Source organism: Ailuropoda melanoleuca, chromosome 2 (assembly GCF_002007445.2).
Source record: "Ailuropoda melanoleuca isolate Jingjing chromosome 2, ASM200744v2, whole genome shotgun sequence".
In the NCBI taxonomy this organism is placed as follows: Eukaryota; Metazoa; Chordata; class Mammalia; order Carnivora; family Ursidae; genus Ailuropoda; species Ailuropoda melanoleuca.
The window spans coordinates 127,572,541-127,587,114 of record NC_048219.1 but is presented as its reverse complement, the minus strand read 5'-3'; the positions used below and the strand labels follow the sequence as shown (position 1 = coordinate 127,587,114).

General features: G+C 39.0%; 1 long non-coding RNA gene across 1 annotated transcript; it reads right to left on the bottom strand.

The window, feature by feature from the left end:
* Positions 1–848: 848 nt before the first annotated feature.
* LOC105239555 lies at positions 849–7,544 on the bottom strand. Its single transcript, XR_858419.3, has 3 exons — positions 7,367–7,544; positions 6,760–6,825; positions 849–1,965 (listed from the first exon to the last, which is right to left on the bottom strand). It is a non-coding gene; the product is annotated as an uncharacterized LOC105239555 (long non-coding RNA).
* Positions 7,545–14,574: the final 7,030 nt, after the last annotated feature.

Below are 14,574 nucleotides of genomic sequence, written 5' to 3'. Positions count from 1 at the left end.
AAGTACAATTTCTTCTGGGGAGTCCACTGGTTTCCTTTCAGCCTGCCCTACTTTTTTCTCAAAATTTGTTTGCATGCCAATTTTGTGTTTCTTTGCAAACCTTGTTAGAGTTTTTGCAAAAAAATGGAGGCAAAAGGAAAAGACAGACAGTTACAAAATTAAATAAAACTAACAGACTACCAGTGCTTAAAAGCAAAATAACACAGAATTACATTCCTCTCTGTACCTAAATCTGTCAGGCGCCCATGCAATTAAGTAAATAATTAACTACTGCTTATTTGGGGAATGACAAAGAGGGCCTCAGAGTTTGGTAAGCAAGGACTAGATGATCTTCAAAATCCCATCTAGTCCATAGTTTCCATGACATGATTCTTGCCCACACAGAAATCACATTTCAAAAGTGACGGAAAAGGGAAATTTAAGCTAAGCCAGGTGGTTCACTTGAAAATGACTAAAGCCATTATTACCTCTTAGTATGTCCCTAAACACTTCCAGCATTTTCAAGCGCATTGGTTTTCCTGGGGAGTTCACTGATGTAGGTGGTTTGATTTTCCATTCATTCGTTGGGAGAGTGAACCATGTTCCAAAAGTTAAACCATTAAGCTAAGGAGAGCAAACAGAAAGCGAGGGATGGAGCAGAGAGTGACAAATCTATAATGGTGTGTGCTTGTGAACCATTAACTCTTTTTTTTTAAATAATTTTTATTTTGTTATATTAGTCACCGTATAGTATATCCCAGTTTTTGATGCAGTGTTCCATGATTCATTACTTGCGTATAACACCCAGTGCACCATGCAATACGTGCCCTCCTTACTACCCATCACCGGCCTATCCCAGTCCCCCACCCCCCTCACTCTGAAGCCCTCAGTTTGTTTCCCAGAGTCCACAGTCTCTCATGGTTCATTCCCCCTTCGGTTTACCCCCCCTTCATTCTTTCCTTCCTTCTCCTACCGATCTTCCTATTTCTTATGTGAACCATTGACTCTTAAAGGGAATTTTTACCCTTAGAAAAACTCTGAGACATAAGTTTAATAAACTCATCAGTTAGCAATTACTGGAAAACAAATCAAAGTTAATTGGAGTGAATTACATTGCTCATGTGATCCCTGCATTTTGGAAAGAATATTTCAAAAGCATTTATTCTAAAAAAAAAATCTACTAGAGAAGCCAACTAGTAAGCCAACTTTCTAGGCCAGGGGAAGGTGGGAGTCAAGAGCCTGCAAAAAAAGCCACCTTGTCATCCCTGGTTCTGGGAGTAAAACCTTGAGCGTTTTTTCTGGAGTGAAGAGGGAAGGAAACATTCCCTTTTTGGCTACGTATCAGTGTGTAATATGCACAGGATTTTTTTGCCAGGTGTATGAGTGAGACAAATATGTAATGCAAACCAACTTTGCCCCTATGATTGCTATTATTTAGGGAGATGAAATGCAGCAGCATGAGAAAGACCTAGGGAATATTAACAATCTGCTTACAGTGAGGGAAAGTGTCGTCCTACAGCCTGATCATGGAGTTGAACATCGTATCATAGATAGGAGCGGCAGATCGATACAATCTGGCTTTTCCTTCATTCACTTTCTTAGCTTGTGGCTAGAAGCCAGTGATATATTTTGCTGTCTTTGTTCCTCGCTCCACACGTGCTCTGGGAAGCAGTAGCGATGCTTTCCTTTCTTTGCCAAGCCATGATCAGTGCTTCTCTGAGGTCCTAGCGAGAATTTTAATCAGTCCTGGCCAGTAATTACTGTCTCTCTCCAGATGCATCTCGTATACAGACTTCATTTTTATTCTTCTCCAGTGGTACAGAGGAGGGTGGTGCTGAAATTCTCCATGAGATAGAGCTTGTCGGCTGAAGTTGAACCACCAGCAGGGAAGACATAAAATGCTTCCTTTGCTCTTTCCATAAATGGCATATTTTTCCTTCCTTTTCTCTTTTCTGTAAATGGTGACATCTTTCTGACACGGCTAACCTACAGTAGGTATTTTGGTGATTACATTCACGTTAGTGTTTCCTCTCCATGATCCCAAGAATTTTTAATATTTTATCACTCCGCTTTGCATTTTTTCTACTTGGTCTGAACAAAAGAAATTGGTCAGGAGCAATGGCTATTTTACCATCTAGTGCATCCTTTAACATGCTAACTGTTCCTCTACCACACTTCTGAGCACCCCACCAAATGAGCATATGAAATAGCTTGAAATAAAATTCTTATTTTGAGTAATTTTTATCTGTGCTGACTCCCTCCATGTCACCTCAGAAACCTCCATGTGACATCCAATCAACTGAATTATCTGTTCTAAAGATCTTATTTCATTTCACATATATTTGTTCAATTTTTACTAAACTAACATGTTGTTTAAGCCTACAAAGTTGACAAATGTATATAAAATAGGAAGATGACCATTTAAATAAATAACCAGATATATGATGATGTGTCAAGGGCAGTGCAAATGGGACAGATACTAAATTTTATAGGAACTCAATCATAGCAGTGAGAGATGCTGGCTGCTGTCATCAGGGAATACCTCACAGAGGAGTTGGCATTTGAGCTTAGCTCTTAACAGTGGGAGGAATTTCAGTGAATAGAAATGGGGATTCGGGGCGCCTGGGTGGCACAGCGGTTAAGCGTCTGCCTTCGGCTCAGGGCGTGATCCCAGCGTTATGGGATCGAGCCCCACGTCGGGCTCCTCTGCTGTGAGCCTGCTTCTTCCTCTCCCACTCCCCCTGCTTGTGTTCCCTCTCTCGCTGGCTGTCTCTATCTCTGTCAAATAGATAAATAAAATCTAAAAAAAAAGAAAAAAAAAAGAAAAAAAGAAATGGGGATTGGGTTTCAGGAAAAGAGGACAGTTTAAACCAAGATGCAGAGGTATGACACTGCTACGTGTAGGTGTACCCTCAGGAGGAAGGCCTTTACGTCTTGGGGCCTCTACATGTATTTAAATTAAAAGTTAAGCCTGCAAAATCAGGTAAGAACTAGATTGTGAGTGATTTTTAATGCAAGACTAAGAAGTCTAAACTTAAATTCAGTAGGCCTACGCTCTGACACAATTGAATAGGAATAGTTAGGTTGGGAAGACCATATATAGGGAGACCAGTTGCCTGCCATTTTGTTGTGTTGCGCGCTGAACCCAGGGCCTGAGCTTGGCAGAGGCAGGTAGGGGATCAGATGTTAGACATTTTAGAGGCAGAAGAACATGAGATTTAATCAAAGAGAAAAAGAGAAGTCTGCTACAAATGAAATGAGAGGCTGTGTTCTGCAGCCCCTAGGCTAGGTGAGTCTAGTTTAACGTGTCCAGCGTGGAGCACTGAAGGCGCTATGATGGGAGAAAAGAGCCCTAGCTGCATTTCTTGTGTTCTAATGCGTACCTTTTTCACAGTTTACAATTCTGATATTAGGATGCTTCTTACCATCTATGGATACATTTAAGGTGGAAGTTTTCCTTGAAAAGTATAGTAAATCAATGGTACCTATTGCCGTTGATGGCAGCTTATCATCATAGAAATATAGTATATATGTATATTATTGCTGTATTAAGTTTCCCTTTCAAACTACCCAATTATTTCATACTCATTACAATTAAGCCAAACAATCCAGAAAACCTAAATTACATTTGAATATTAAAAACACAGTAAATGTTATTCATCAAATACCTACATTGCCCAAGTAAAGAATCGCCAGGAGAATAAATCAACTGCCAGAGCTTTGGGCAGGTTATGAATGTATTCATCAAATGCTTACTGAGAAGCTCTTATGAGAAAGTCACTCTTCAAGTGCTAGACGCTTACAAAGATGAATGAGGAAAGAACTCTGTCTTGGGCTGGGGGTGGGGATGAGAGCTCACAGCTTATTAACGGAGAAGAGAAAATGTGATTCATCATAAGAGAGGTCCTCAGGTGGTGTTCTGGATGCCCTAGGGAGGTGATGCTCCTATATGCTTGGGGATATCAGGCAAGGCTTCATGAAGGATATGGCATTTAAGTCGGACCTGGGAGAATGGGTAGGATTCTATCCTCCATATAGAGCTAGAGTAGGTAAATTCAGGTGAACAAGGCGCTGTGAACAAAGGTAAGAAGGTAGAAAAAAACATTTGTATGAAAGGAACACAGCAGTGCAGGGTAGCTGGAGGGCAAATATGAGTACCAATAATAATGATTGCAAGAAGCATTTATTGAGCAATACTATGTGCTGGGTACTCTTATGTTTTACTTGGTGATATGTGGTATAATTGGTCCTGTTTTATAGATGAGGACAATAAAGCACAGATCAGTTCAGTAACTTGCCCAGGAGCCTAAGAGCTCAAGCCGAACAGGTTGGCCTTACTGCTTTCGCAGCAGTGTACCTGCAAGGTCACACACAGGGATACACAACTGTGAATGGCTGCTGGGCACAGGCCAAGGAAGGTGCTACAAACTATGTGAAGGACTCTGACATTTACTCTGTAGCTGATGTGATGGTATTCACATTACACGTGTGTAATGGAATTGGACCAAAATGGCTTTTAGAAATATGGTACCAGAAGAGTGGAGGTTGTGTGTCAAATTCCGGCACCCTCCAGGGAACTTTAAGACCCTTAAATTTTTATAAGACTATAATCTCATATATCTTTTCCATTTCCTATGTCATTTATTTCGATCCTCATAATGACGTGGCATTTCTCCCTACCTTAGATCCTTGGAGAAACATACTCCAAATTGGGACTTTGTCGAAGCCCTAAAGCTGGTAGGAGGTAGAGCTGGGGACAGAAACGAGATCTGGAGCCTAGATCATTGCTACTATCCTTACTTGGTCCTTGCTTACTTTTATTTTAACAATTCCTCTTTGAAACCAGAGATGTAAACCGGCGTACACAGAGTAACTGACGGGCTTGCTTATCACTGGAAGTCAGGACTCTTTCAAATAGACCAACAAGAGAAGTGGGCCACTCTCTGGCTGCCGCTGGCACGACCACATGATCAGGGGTTCGTCCAGAGAAACAGGAGCTTCTGTATTTTTCCACTGGCGAGGAGGGAAAAGCCCTCGCTGGCTGCCTCTGGAGACTTAGTGTCCAGACTTCATGGCAATTTCCCAAGGCTTTTGTTTTGGGAACTGGGCCAGCTGTCCACCCATCTTAGGTTAAATCATTCATTTCTACAACCTTCCCGCCAGCCCCTCCCAGGCCATTAGTAAAAAAGAATGTTCAGGGCTTGGCTAAAGGGAAAGTATCATTGTTTCCGAGTTAGCATAATTCTCTGTCATAAACTTGTGTATAAAATTTCAATACTCGTTACTTCAAAGACCTTTCACTGTGTTCTGAGTCAATGTCCAGACCGAAGAGGTGCTGAATGATCATCTGTTCTAGTGATTGACAGAATATTTCACCTTTGATATTGTTGTACGATCTCTAAATATAAGGAAGAATGGATGTCTAGGGCTGCCATGATGAATTACCACAAACTTAGTGGCTTAGCTCAAAATTTTTTTCTCTCATATTTCTAGAAACTAGAAGTCTGAAACCAAGGTGTCATCAGGGCCATGCACCCTCTGAGACTCTGGGTAGAATCCTTCCTTGCCTCTTCCCAGCTTCTGCTGGTGGCCATTCATCCCTGGTATTCATTGACTTGCAACTACAAAGCTTACCGCCCCAAATCTGCCTTTGTCCCATTGTTTGATTCCTGTGTGTCTCCCTTCAACATGATGTTTTCTTCTTGTAAGGACACCAGTCATAACACTGGATTAGGGGCCACCCTAAATCTTTATTTTATCTTGATTATATCTGCAAAGACCCTATTTTTAAATAAGGTCACTGGTACCAATGGTTAGGACTTCAACATATCTTTTTGGGAGACACAATTCAACCCATAACCCATTTACCAATCTTTGGCAAATCCATAGTCTTTTTAGAATTACTGTTTTAATTGCTATCATACTGAGACTTTTTTCTCTTATTTACCTGGATTCTGATCTCCATGAGGGCAAAGGTCCTATCTGGCTCATCTTTATGTCCCCACAGTGTTAGAGCAATTTTGGGGAAGCAGTACTGCACAGCGGTTAACACCATTATCATTGGAAATGTATGATGTGGATTTTAACCCTGGCTGTCCTAGGTATTAGCAGTATAACATCACCCAAGTATGTTAGCTTCAGTATCCTCATCTGAAAGAGGATGATAAATATAATACTCGTCTCATGATTTTATGAGAGTGGCTACTTTGGGACATCACTTAGCTGTTACTATGATTATATACTCAGTAAATGCTTGCAGAATTGAAGGAGAGCAAGTAGTCTAGTCATCATTCTGCCATGAAATAACTCTGTCTCTTCAGTGAGGCTTACATGCCCTAGGCCTTAGTGGGTTTTTGTTTGTTTGTTTGCTTTTATTTTTACCTGAAAACTAAGGGAGTTAGATGAGATGGCTCTATGACTTCGGGGATATGTATTTTTTAAGTTCTATATTTAGTTGATTCTATATTGAAGATTTTAACAAATACTATGGATTTACCAAAAAAGGATGCATTGTTATTGATTTATCTCCTGCACTCACTACCTCGTATCTATCTGACTTTATTATTTTAATTAAATAAAGTTAGGAAAAATGTATTGGTGCCCATCATGAGTCAGGCTCTGTGCTAGGTTATGGGCACATAGAAAGAAATGACTAATATACTATTCTTCCCTGTATTACATTTGAATCTCAGAGAAATTAAGATTCCATACCTTTTCCTCTTATTGTAAGTAGACAGGGATAGAAGTAAGATAGAGGATTCTGGTATTCTAAGAGGTTACCTTATTGCTCTTCTGTAGTTCCTCTGCTGCTCACGTACGCACATGTACACCCCACCTCTCAAGACTCTAAAGATGAAAATGGAGAAGGTGAGGAACATTCCATTCAGTTGCTTCCTTCTAGCCCCTCTCTGACTCTCTTACTGTGTTCAAGGGCAAGTCCTTTACAGGTGGCAGGGTGAATCCAGGCCACTCTGGGTGTTCAGTAGATTGGAGAGCTGTCTACTTAGGGAACTCCAAGGTGAACACTCTCCCCGGAGTTGTTCCATTTGGATGTGACTTATTTAACTCCTTTATTCATTCAGTTTGGAATAGTTGGGACCTCTCCAGTAGGTAATATTTGAGCTTACATTTGGAGAAAGAAAGAGAGAAAGAGAGAAGGACAAGACACCCGAAGTTTGGTGGGGAGAGCACTGTTTCAGGCAGAGGCAAGAGTGAGTGCAAAAAGCCCTGAGGAGAAACTGCTTCCTGTTGGAGGGTCAGCGGAAAGGCCCCTGTAACCAGGATGCGGTGTGATACGAGGTCACAGGATCTGCTAGAGCTTACATGACCTCAAAGGACAGGCTAAGGAGTTTGGGTTTTATTCAAAGGCCAGAAGGAAATTACCTACCTGTCGGGTTGGTATTTTATCGTTCCAAGTAGTGCGCAAAATTCCAGTCCCAAACAGGTTTCTGGTTTTCTAAGAAGCTACTTTCTAAAAGCCCCAAACCCTCAGTGGGTGTGTCACTGCCCGCAGCCCCTGGGCAAGTGAAGAAAAAAGCTGAGCTCCGAGGATGACGGATGACGACGCGGGGGTGTTAGTTCAGGAAAGAGGAAGGAACATTGTCACTTGTTTACCTTGAATTTTGATGAAAGATTTGGATTTTGAAATAGAACTCTGGGGGTGTGGTGGGGAGGGGAGGGGTAATAAATGACTAATGAGAACCGAGCGAGGCATCTGAGAACTGCCACTTCAGCTTGGATTTCAGAAGGACAAACCAATGCCTTTACCATCATAAAAATTAGTGGCCTGTGATTGTGTTCCTCTCCTTTGTGACACTGTTGTGGGGACTTTGGCAGTCCTTTCTGAGGGTGAAGTCTACTTAGTTGAAAGAAAATGATAAAGAAATATGAAAGAATTCCCTAAATGGGTGGGAAAAAAATCCCATTAAGCAAACCAAAATGTTAGCCTATGAACAAACAGCAAACATCCAGTAACTCCCTTGTTAAGCACAAACAAGTACAAGGACCTAGAAAATGCAAAGATATTATTTTCAACAAAATATGATTGGCTTTTTAAAATTCTCTGTGAATTTGATATTTTTAAAGCTGACCGACTAATGTATGAGTGCGTACTTATTATAAAAGGTTCAAACCATACAGAGACTAAATTTTGTCAGTCTTGCTTCACACCCCTCCCCACCCGCCCCCACTACTCCTTCTCCAGAGATGACCACTACTCACAGGTTGGTGTATATCCGTGCAGAGTATTTTTAGGTCAATCATGTTAGAGTATGTATACATACGTGATCTTTCTTTAAAGAAAAAACATGGGATTCTATTATGCACATTGTTCTTTTCTCTTGCCTTATTTGCCTTAAAGACCTTTATGTCTACGGATATCTCTTTCATTTGTTCTAATGGGTGCAGAATATTCCATCGGATTAACGTCAGTTATTTAGACACTTCTCAATTGATATACATTTAAAACTCCAGTTTTTCACAATTACAAACAATGCCACAAGAATCGTTCTTGCACTATTTTCTGCACGTATAGAATACTTCTGCAAGGTAAATTCTTAGAAGTAGAATTCCTGGCATGTATGTTTTAGTTTCAAAACTGTCAAATTACTAATAAAGCTTTATTGATTTATATTCCTACGAAGTGTGAAGAGCCCACTTAATTGTAACTTTACCAATACTAGATACGACCTATTTTTATTTTTTGTTCATCTGATGGGCAAAAATTTGTATCTGTTATTTCAAGTTTTACTTTCCTGATTGCTAATATGTTTAAATATGCTTTAATAAACATGCTGATGCTTTGTATTTCTTCTGCAAATTATCTGCTCACAGCCTTTGCTCATTAAAAGTGTAACTTTAAGCACTCTTTCTATATTATGGCCTTAATCAATTGTACATACATCACAAGAAATTTCTTGTTATCTGCCACTTAGATTTAACCTATGTACATTATAGCTTTCATTAAAAACAAATTTTTAATCTTTATGTTGCTAATACTAACTGGACTTTTGCATTGTTAGAAAACCATTCCCAACTTAACCTTACTAAAATATTCTATATTTTCTGCTATTATTTCATCTATGTAAAATTACTTCTACGTTTAAGTTTTTAAGCCATCTGGAATTTATTGTATTGTAATGAAAGACTATGACTTGATTTTATTCAGGTGGGTACCAACCCCATTTATTGAAAGGTCAATTCTTTTCCTAATGAAATAAATTACCTTGATGATATGATACATTTCTGAATATGCATGGATATGTTTGGGATTCTCTATTCATTTGACAAAATTCTATTCGTTAATATTCTTTTTATTCTATTTGACAGTTTTATTCTTATAATATTTTTTGATACCCAAGTAGGGCAGTTTTCTCAATGCCCATACTCACCCACCACTATTATTTTCAAATTCTTCTTGGCTAGTCTTGGGCACTTTCTTGTTCAGACGAGTGTAAGAATGTGTGTCAAATGTGATAAAGAAGCTAACCAAACTTGTGGAGATTTTGATTTGCAGTACATTGGATACCTTAGAAAATCTGGGGATAATAGCTTTACAAGAAGGACTCTTCTCATACAGGAACACAGGACTTTTTTCTTTAGTTTGGACTTTATAATGTTCATCAAATCTTAAACATGCTAGGTTCATTCCTGTTTTATGGCTTTTGGTTATTTTGATAATATTTCTTCCCCCCATTAAAACAGTTTTTTTCATCCATTGCTGCAGTATGATAATTTTATGTCTCTTTATACGTTATCCTTTGAATCCTACACTTAAGAAAATTGACTTACTAAATCTGTTCTTCAGTGGATTATGTTGGGTATTCTAGTTATGCAACCATGTCATCAATAAAGCTACAGTTTTGTCTTTTTGCACATTTTCTACCTCCTTTCTGCGAAGCAGGGTACAACCGTGACAGGCATGAAGGCTATTGTCCTCACTGTCTTCCTTCTCACTCCAGTGGAAACACATGTCAACATCGAGCATGATATTTGGTGGGTGTTTCTGGCAGATAACTCTTCATTATGTTAAAGAAGTTTTCCTCCTATTCCTATTTGGGTTTTTCAAATCCCTACTTGGGATTTTTCAAAGCAAAGATGAATCTTGAAAACTTTGGCATTTATGACATTAAAATCTTCTTTCATCCAGAAACTTAGTGATTTCTGTTAATATTGATTGTCCTAAAGGAGTTGAACAATCCTTGTTTTCCTGGGATATATCCTACTTGGTGGAGAGGCATTATTTTTAATTCACTAGTGGACTCAATCTGATATTTCAATTAGGACATTTGTTTCATAATTAATAAGTGAGATTGACTTATTTCCTCCCTCTCCTACTTCCCTTCCATTTCTCCCCCTCTTCCTTCCCTTCTCCCATCTGTCCTTTCCTCCTTCCATCCTTCCTTACTTTTCACCCTCTATATCTAGTTTAAGATAGGTTTAGTTGTTTTATGCTCTGTGCCAATTAATGTAAGACTTATCCCTAACTTGAAAATTTGGCATAGCACTGACAATCACCTGGACCTCATGATTTTTTAAAGGCTAGCCCTCTGACTACTTTCTCAATTTCTTCTATGATTTTTGATCTATTTATGATTTCTACTTCATCTCTCTCTCCCTCTTCCTCACATGCACACATATATACATACATATACACGTATATCTATACACACACATATATTATCTATTTATAAATATTTTATCTTCTTGCCCAAATGCTTAAGGTCCTGCTCTTTGACTGAAATGGATTTGAATAAACTCATTTCAATGAATTACCCCCATATTCAAATGGAAACCACCCATTTTTCCACTTTATTGATATCATTTTTACTAAATGTGGCTGATATTATTCACTTATTTCATGGTTATTAGAGCAATTATATATATATGTACACACATATGTATACATATATATTAGAGCAATAATATATATTTCTTTATATATATATATATATATATATATATATATATAATCTTTAAGTTTAAACTTGGTTGGACATATTCCTACTTTACCGAGTTATCAAGTAACTTTAAAAGAAAAATAGCTACTTGTTGTTTCTTGTTTTTGTTTTGGGTAAGATAATAGCCCTCAAGCAAAGAAAATACTCTGGTAATAGGAGGCCACTCTATTTCTCTTAGAGATTTAATATTCTCAGAAAGTCGTCTTCATTTCATAGGATGACTTTTTTTGGGGATGCAAATGTACCTCCACCTTTGTCTTAATAAATTCATGAAGAAAAGTTTTTTAAAAACTGTTTTCAACAAATCCAAAATTAGGAATCTTTTGACTACTGATTATGCTGGTTATTTTGTGTTTATGCTTAAAGAGAATTTTTACTATTGTTACAGGAACAACAGCACCTACAGATGGCAGCTAAGCATGGATCCCCAAACCCAAGGCAGACCCCCCCCCACCAAGAGTGCCTTTTATGTGGAGAAAGTGCTTTCTTCCTAACCAGTTGGAAGAGACTCATCCTGATTGTTTGGAGAGGTCTCTGCGTTCTGATTGGTTGGAAGAGCCTTGTCCTGATTAGTCAATATTGGCAGGAGACCCAGGAAGCTCATTGGTGCCTTTTGGAGCTAGGAGTCCTCTGTTTTTTGTTTGTTTGTTTGTTTGTTTTGTTTTTTTGAAGATTTTATTTATTTATTTGGCAGAGAGAGAGAGAGCCAGCGAGAGAGGGAACACAAGCAGGGGGAGTGGGAGAGGAAGAAGCAGGCTCCCAGTGGAGGAGCCTGATGTGGGGCTTGATCCCAGGACTCTGGGATCATGCCCTGAGCCAAAGGCAGATGCTTAACGACTGAGCCACCCAGGGGCCCCTAGGGGTCCTCTGTTTTTAAGTCTGGCTTGTATATGAGGTTGCGTCCTGGCCACCTTGTGGTTCTGCTCTGTTAACAGAAACAGTTTAACAACAGCAGGCAACAGAAAGCTCCCAGGTGCCCAGTGTTTTTCATTTGGGGGCTCATTCTCATGGACCCTAACTCTCTCATTGTTAGGGCTTTTCCCCCCAAAAGGGAGCTAAGTCTGTGGATTTGGGGAAACTCATTTGCAGACTGACACTTTCTTATAGAGTGACATAAAAGCTCTTCACATAGTATGTGTTAATTCTTTTCTCTCTAATGTAAACCTACCTGTTGTTTTCATTCAGTTTTAATCTTTTAACCCAAAGAAACCTTGTGGTGTAGGGAGAAATACAGTATAAAGCACTAAAAGCAGAACTACTGTGGTTGAAGTCAGGGCTGGAAATCTCAGAAGCTGTCACACCTACTTTCTCCTCTATTCCAGGTAAAGCAAATGATCTCCTTACATTTGGAGGAGTACAGTCTTAAAATTATTGTAGAGGCTGTCTCCTAAAGACTTAACTCCCCTGTACGGACAGAGCATTTTTTATAGATAACATTGACACTGCCACAAAGATCCCATAAATCCCTACACACATACCTATCACCTCCAAGTGGCCCACATATAACTTTATACCTTTAACATGGACCCCCTCCGCCCCGGAGATCCATCTTTGGCATGTTTCACCATGCTCAGAGGACTCTCCCTAAACCTGAAGAGGGTAAAAAAAAATAAATAGAATTTTTAGAAATTCTGTTAGTGATTTTTCTATGTGATAAATACACAAAATGAATGTATCAAGATCATGCCCTTTTACATTTAAAAGAAGGCTTGAAATTATCTTACTGAGTGGATTCATGANTGATGTGGGGCTCGATCCCATAACGCCGGGATCACGCCCTGAGCCGAAGGCAGATGCTTAACCGCTGTGCCACCCAGGCGCCCCAACACTGATCTATTTAATCTGTTTAAGGCCCCAGATGAATTCAGTGGTTAAATCTCTTGGCTGATACCATAATCTACCCTTAGCTTCATGATTTGATTGGATTAAGCTTTAATAGGTCAGAAAATTGTTTCCTTGCACTTGTAGTAAAACCTAATGGGTATGATCTATTGTTAGCTATTATTTATATTAGATTTAAAATTGTATGCATGTGTGTGTGTGGTTTTCAATACATACGTCACAACTCTAAGCTAATATTTGGTTTGTACCCACATTAAGATTTCCAATATAGGGACTTCATGATCTATTTTTCTGTTATTTCCCTTTCCTGAGTTTGCTATTTTTCAGAACCAGGCCTGACTGTAATTTACTCTTTTCTGAAAAAGGCTCCTCCTCTTTCGGGAATGCTCTCAGAATCCCAGTGGCCCGCACAGAGTGTTTGGGGGAAGATAGAGACACCCATCCACCCAGTTCAGTCACTCAAATAAGGTGAGAAGTAGGATAAAACAGTTGCCACTCTTGGTTGGCTCTCAGATATGAGAGTAACCTTACCAAACTAAATCTACTTTATATAAATTCAAACATAAAAGAATCAAATATTGTCTGGATGACTTTATCCTGTCTCTTATGTCAGTCCATGTAGCCAAATATGGGCTCCCTGTACAAATAAAAGGAAAATACTGAAATAAAACAAATAAGCAAAACAAAAAGCCCAAATGAAACAAAACCCTACTGTATTCCAGGAAGCAAATAAAGGCCTCCTGTGTAAATAAAGGCAAAGGGCCAAAACAAAGCAAAAAGCTCAAAAACTATCTTAGAATCTGAAAAACACAGAGGAATTCTTATTTTTCTGAACAACCACTTACTCCTCTGCCACATCTATGCTAATGAAGAGATGAGTTGGGCTAATGGTTATCCAGAAATTTCAGACATTGGCTCTGACAATGCTTTGCAAGCATAACCTGCCTTACACGACAGTAAGGATTTTCACATGGATTCTAGTCTCTAGACAGCTCTCGGATAGATGAGGGCGTTCTTGAGGCATATAAGAGCGTTTGGTAGTAGATAGAGCAGTTTGTAGAGAATTCAGGTAATTTCCTTTGAACTTTTCCCTTTGAATTCCTATTACTTAAAACTCAATAGTAATACTTTACTTTGTACCAAGTGCTATGCTTGGACTATTTTATGTGTTTCTCTCTACAAATTTTGATTTTAGATACGTAAAAACTGAGGTTTCGAGAGCATATTAGTCAGCCCGGACCAATACCACAGACTGAGTAGCTAAAACAACAGCAATTTATTGTAATTACTGTAGTTTATTATAGCTGGGTAGTCAAAGATCAAGGTGCCAGTCATTGGATTCTTTGTGAGATCTCTTTTTCTGGCTTGCAGACCCCTCTCTATGCCCTCACACAGCAAAGAGACAGAGAGCAAGGTAGCTCTGTGATGTCTCTTCTTAGAAAGACATTAATCTTTCCACTTCCCTCAGATTACTCCTTACAGAGTGCCTCAGATTGTGGAACTTTGGAATATGGGTGCGTAATACAAACATTTTCTACTAGTTTAATTTTTCTTCTTTGATGCTTTAGAAGAATATTATTTAATTCATTTTATTAAATATCGACTTCCCTGCCCTTTTTTTATTTAACAAACATTTCTAGCCCTGCGTCGTGCTCCCTGCTCAACAAGGCAGTCTGCTTTTCTCTCTTCCTTTGCCCCTGCTCACATGCTCTCTCTCTCTTTCTCTCTCAAATAAATAAATCTTAAAAACAACAACAACGACAAAAAACCCCTAAACATTTCTTGAACACTTTCT